The sequence below is a fragment of the Helianthus annuus genome, chromosome 10 (assembly GCF_002127325.2).
Source record: "Helianthus annuus cultivar XRQ/B chromosome 10, HanXRQr2.0-SUNRISE, whole genome shotgun sequence".
Classification (NCBI taxonomy): domain Eukaryota; kingdom Viridiplantae; phylum Streptophyta; class Magnoliopsida; order Asterales; family Asteraceae; genus Helianthus; species Helianthus annuus.
Window position 1 is genome coordinate 150,210,037 of NC_035442.2, and position 6,313 is coordinate 150,216,349.

Below are 6,313 nucleotides of genomic sequence, written 5' to 3' on the forward strand. Positions count from 1 at the left end.
CATGTTTCCACATGTTTTCAGTTATGGTTGAAGGAACAGGGTTCATTTGTTTAATTGTTTTTAAAAGCATTCAAGCATCTTCCAGTTTTGATTTGAACAAAACTGATAATGTAGGGATGCAGAAACAAAAGTTTTTCAAATGGCCACTTAATTTTGATTAACACAACCCTTGTTTGAAGTTATTGTTGAGAATTAAACCTCGATTTATGTTGTTTTTTGTTTACAGTTGGAATCTTATTTGAAAACTATATTCATATGGATTGTTATCTTTTAATAATTAAACGGGCCAAGATTGACTGTTTGATGCTTAATGTGTTGACTGACCCTGTATGTGTTGTTAAATTAAGATTCAATTAGGATTTTTTTATTTTGAAAATTGATCGGTTCAGTTTTGATCACCTTAGATGCTTTATTTTATACCTTGACTAATTCACATGATTTGTTAAATTTTGAAGCCTTACAAGAAGATTAAAGAAGGTATATTCTTTTTGGCATTTTTTATATGTTTTTATGTTTGGATTATTCTGTTAAAAATTGTTGTACTAAACGGGCCAAGATTGATTGTTTGATGCTTAATGGATACAACTGGTCATCCTGGTCGGGTTGGTTATATATCATACTGGATCTTATTGTTTTTTTATAACCGTTTTTTGTAGGTTTTCAAGACAATGGAAAGTTCATCAAGGTAATTTATTAGGTTCAGTAGGTTATAAGTTTTAATATTTGTTTTTTATTTTTATATCTATATTCTTTATTCGATTTCATCTTATCATTTATTCTTTTTTGAATTTGAATCAGTATGAGGCAGCCTTCTTTATATAGAGTTATAAATCGATCTGATGAACTTCTTATGGTAATTCATAAATTCTAACATGAATTATAAATTTTATTTTGTTGCTGTCATGAAATTCTATTTATTATTATTGTGTTTTTTGTTTTGTTTTAATTATAATATAATAATATAATTCTAATTTATTTTTATTTGTTGTTTTTTGTAAGCCGATTCAATCTGACGCTGCGGCTAAAATGTGGGGTGTCGATAAAGGGCCTACTAATGTTCTTATAGAAACAAATGATGGGCGAACATTTGTTGTTTTCATAAGTGTATCAAAAGGAAAGTTCTTCCTTTTCAATGGTTAGTCAGATGTCGTTACACATTTACGACTTACATCAGGCTGCTTGGTAATTTTGAATCCTTTAGACTGTACCAGATTCAAACTAACATATTGTGTTAATGGTGTGAGTCATACGGGTTTCTGGACATCTCTCTTATCTACATCTTCTTATTTCACTGTAAGATTATTATTAAATTTCTGTTAATTTTTCTTATTATATTACTTTTTTCATAACAGTTTAGAATTCTAATATTTTTACTTTGTTTTTCGTATCATTCCTACAGGTCATACCTGAGTGTATCCTACCGAAGTCCCATGATTATACACTTAGTGATTTAATTTCAACTATCTATCTAAGCAACAAGACGTTTCATGTTAAGATAGAAACTGTTGGTGGTAAAGTTTGCTTTACCAACGGTATTGATGTTATTGTTAGTCTATATCAATTAGAGGCCGGTTGTTATTTTTATTTTACAAAATGGTTTGGTTATTCTTTCCATCTAACAATTTTTGGTAAAAATGGTGTTGAAATGAATTTTGATGATGTAAATGTCGATGAGGTAACTATACATTTCGTTGATTCTTTATATAATATTAATTATATATTACTATATTTATATTTAATACATTTAATAATTTTTATATGTAATGTTTTCAGGTTGAAGTTGCACCTGTTGATTGTGTAAAAGATGGTAATCCGATTTCAGATGATCTGCTTGTTTTGGCTGAACAAGAAGTTGGACGTTGTATTCGTTTTGTTCGTATGGTTGCTGAAGATTTTGTAAGTGTTAATATGTTTTTAGTAATTAATAAATATTAAATATTTTATACTTTTTATTCACATAATACATAGATTTTTTAACATTAATTTTCTAAGCAGATATTTTTTAAAACAATACAGATGCTGCCTGATGATGTTTCAGCAATGGCCAAACTGCATTTGGGTTAAAAAAGTATCACTATCAGACTGACGTGATCGTGTCGTCCCGATCAGTCAAAAACCCAATTAAACCTAGGTAGCTAGGGTAAGTCGGGTATCGAATCCACGAAGAGCTTGTGGTCAGTATTGCACGACCTGTTCGACTAGTTAGACTATTTACAAAAATGTACAATGTGATTATGAAGATTGCTAATTTTTTTATAAGTTTATTGGGTTGGAAAATAAATCGGAGTGACCCGACAATTGGTATTATCTAAAATATTTGTGATTAACTAAAATTGCAACTAAATTACTAAATGATTAAAACAAGAAATTTGAGACAAGTTCCACACCCGGTTCGATTATTTCAAGACCTAGGGTTCCTACATGTTTTAACTTGATTCAATTGCATATAGTGATTAACGGATTACTATCACGAAGCTTAGGTGCCAATTGCTATCGACGTCATAGACAACGAACCGTAATGCACTTCGTTACCTCGGACATGTAAATCCTAACCTACGATAAGGCATAAGTGCACATAACCATTTCGCAAAGTCATAACTTTTAACATCGTTCGACAATTTACGAATTTGAAACAAATGCAAGACAATTATCGAAGGTTTCAAATATTAAACAATTTGTCACAAAATCAAATCAAATACGAATGCATAAACCCTAGAATTCTTACAATAATCTACACCGGGGTGAAACCGAAGAGGCTAGCCGTTCATGGTCGAAGAGGCACGATCACCGGAGGATGAAGACGAGCACCGAACCATAATCTTGAGTCTTGAAGGAGAGTTGAGGGTTAGGGGTTACACTGTGTTCCAGAGATCCACTTAACAGGGGGAGGGGAGGGGAGGGGAGGGAAAATGAGTTTTTTTTTGCCTGATAATAGTCTTTCCAATTTGGAAAGACATGGAGGGGAGGGGAGGGATGGGGAGGGATTTTTAACTCGGGAACACACCCTTAGGGTTTGGATGGTGGAGAATGGATGAAGATGAAGTGGTTTTTTTTCCAATGAATGGGAGTTGAAGGAATAACAAAGTGTAACTCCCCCTTTTCCAAAATTGACTATTTCTCTAAAAAAAATCCCGTTTTTACCAATCAGCCAGTGTGCAGCAGATAATGCGACAATTTCTGGCCTTTCAAAACCTTATATTTTGATTCGTCTCGTCGAGCTACCCCAAATGCATATATTATAAGCCCCGAAACTCATTTTCTAGCTCAGGATAAGCCAAAATGAAGTTTGGACTGTTTCTGGCGCAGAGTTCAGCTCAGTTTTGCCTCTTTTTGCATTTTCTTCAATTGTGTTCTCTCTAGCATCCGCCCAAAGCTTCAGTAATTCTCCAAAATGCACCTTAAACCTGTCAATGCCTGCAAAACACAAACCATATCAAAGTAGTGTATTCTAGAAACTAACTTCGTGTAATTAACCGAAATTAAAACCATTAAGCTAAGGAATTTTACCAACCCATCACATCCCCACACTTGTCTTTTGCTTGCCCTCAAGCAAATCTGTTTTTCACTTTCACGTGGGTCGAACGAAAAACACACTCCCCATTCCCGAGACTAAGGTTAAGGTCTATTGTCATGCACGATTCTAACTTTTTACAATTTTCGATATATTTAGCAATAAATGATTAATCATGTAAAAATAGTTATCCAAGATTAACCCGCCCTTGAAACCAACAAATCATGCACATCCCTCACAATGTTCTCTCCACTCGGTTTAAAATTGGCTAATAATTGATGCATTAGCGCTTTTGAAATAATCACTCAAACCGATTAGAACACGTACCCGCATAGGCTTGCAACTCAATCATTCTCCACCACCGAACACGAATACTAAGCACAAGTCAAAAGGTGTTTGAAGGGTTGTAATAGGGCGGGGCGAAGGGTAGGAAATGGGGTATTTTAAAGTGGCGAAGGTGATGAAAAATTCGATTTTTATTACAAACCACTATGCTAAACAAAACTAACTATAAACATCAGCTACGAGGCAACGGTTTTCACCTTTTATTCAACAACTAATAACTCGTATTTTTGTTTTTTCTCAACGATTTTCTATTCTCTTTTTTTTTCGCAACATTTTCTGATTGATTTTTTTTTTGCAAACACAACTATACAAACAAATAATCCTACAATCGAATTTTCATCACACGGGTTTAAAAGAAAAGGTTTAACGGTTATGGGCTAAACGGGTTGGTCAAACGAAAGGATTAAGCTCAAAGTGGGCGACTAGGGGATTTATTTGGGTAAGGATGGATAAATGGTTTTAAAGGAAAAAGGTTCACCTAATGCCTTAATCATTCTCGTGCTTGTATTCGGTCTATGGTCTCAAACGTATCAAAAGATGCAAGTTCTACAATACATGACTAATGGTCCACTCAAACAAAGAAACATAAATATGTAATTCTATGATATAAAAGTTGCTCAAAACCTCACATATATAAAAGGTATGGTATGTGACATGCATGATATGCTAGTTTCTTAGGCGAATTACTCTCAAATAACCACCCGCTAAATACCCGTCATGCTAATTGTTTGAACTTGACCATGACAATAGACCAAATGGGTTGTGTCATCCCTCGTTGACTTAGTTACTTGTACTTTTTAGATTGCTTCAAACAAAGACATTTTTAAAAAAATTTTGAAATTTTTCCCCCATCCCCACACTTGAGGCAAACATTGTCCTCAATGTGTAGTGTTTAAATGAACGGGTCAAAAATCGAAACTTTTTACTAACTCCCCCATCCCCACACTTGAGGCAAACATTGTCCTCAATGTGTGAGAACTAGAGTTTTTAAATCGCACAAGGGATGTGACACGGTTAAAATTTTCACCCCGGAAATTAAACTACAATTTACAATCCACTTATTTGCTAACTAAAAATCAAAAGTAAAAAGGGAACGTATGCACCTGATTTTTGGAGCTCATTCCTCGTGTGCTCTTCTTCTCTTCAAGAAAGCGGTCGTCCCACGAACATAATGTACCTACAAATCTTAACCCTTGTGTAGAAGCATGCTTCTCACAACCATTAAAATTTATTAGCTACCTAGTTCTACCACTTTTATGAAAAAAATTACCAAGTCATACATTTATTTACTTTGATTTATGTGGAAAAATAATTTACAACAATAACAAGCCTAACTCACTTTCGTAGGAATCACGGTTGCATTTAGCGTACGCAACAAGCCCTTTTAAACCTCCCGATAGCTCGGGAGGACGAGTAGGTCTCGTGAGGGTTATATAGGGAACACACCCACAACGTTCATTTAACTACTAAAATAAAATAAAACAAATAATAATACAAACTCTACAACAACCATACCTGATTTACCTCTCATGGTGGTCGAAGTGCACATTTGCCTACCGAGTTTCCAACATACGCTCGGTAATTAGCATGCCGAATCCATACTCTTTTTATTAAATTCGGCATACGCAATGTACAACTTCGGGGTCGTCTCTTAACAACATGGCCAATGTCTTGCAATGCCACCCTTCGAATCCTTATGCACAAACCCGCATCCCCAACTTTGTTGGTTGGAGTGATAAGTTTGGAAGAAGGATGAATATGAACGTAAGCTTCCTTCAAATCCGATTCATCTTGCGGTGTCACGTCTTCCGTTCAGTTCAAACATTCAATTACTTGCTTCGGAAGTTCAATAACCTCTTCCACCACATCACCATCCACCATTGTACCACTAGCCAACACCTCTTGGTCTCGTCTAAGTTGAGCCAATTCTTCGGCGAGTTGACCCACTTTCTTTGCCAAGGCTTCATTAGCTTTATCTTTCGCCTCAAGTTCCTTCTTTAGTTCCATCTTAATCTCTTGATTTGAAGTAATGATAGCATTCATGATTGCATCGAACTTGGAACTTATTATAATAATCATCATACTCCTCCCGGTAACTTGAGAAATGTGGCAATTCGGGTTCATAATTGTTGCTATCCCGCTCTTGCTCATAGTGGCAATTCATCTCTAAATGGTAGTATTCTTGATATGAAGGTGGCTTGTAACCGGACTTTATTTTTCCTTTCCAAAACACTGGATCTTTCCAAAACACTGGACAATCTTCATGTATGTGAACTTTTCCACAACAAGGGCATTCATTTTCTTGCTCCGGTGGTAGAGGTGGTCTAGCGTATGGATAATATGAGGATGGACCATTGAAATCTTCATAATCCGCCCTCCTATATTCAAACAATCCACTGAGGTAGTCTTCCCGTTCCTTGTTGGCTTAAACTTTTTCGTAGAAAACAGAGCAATCCT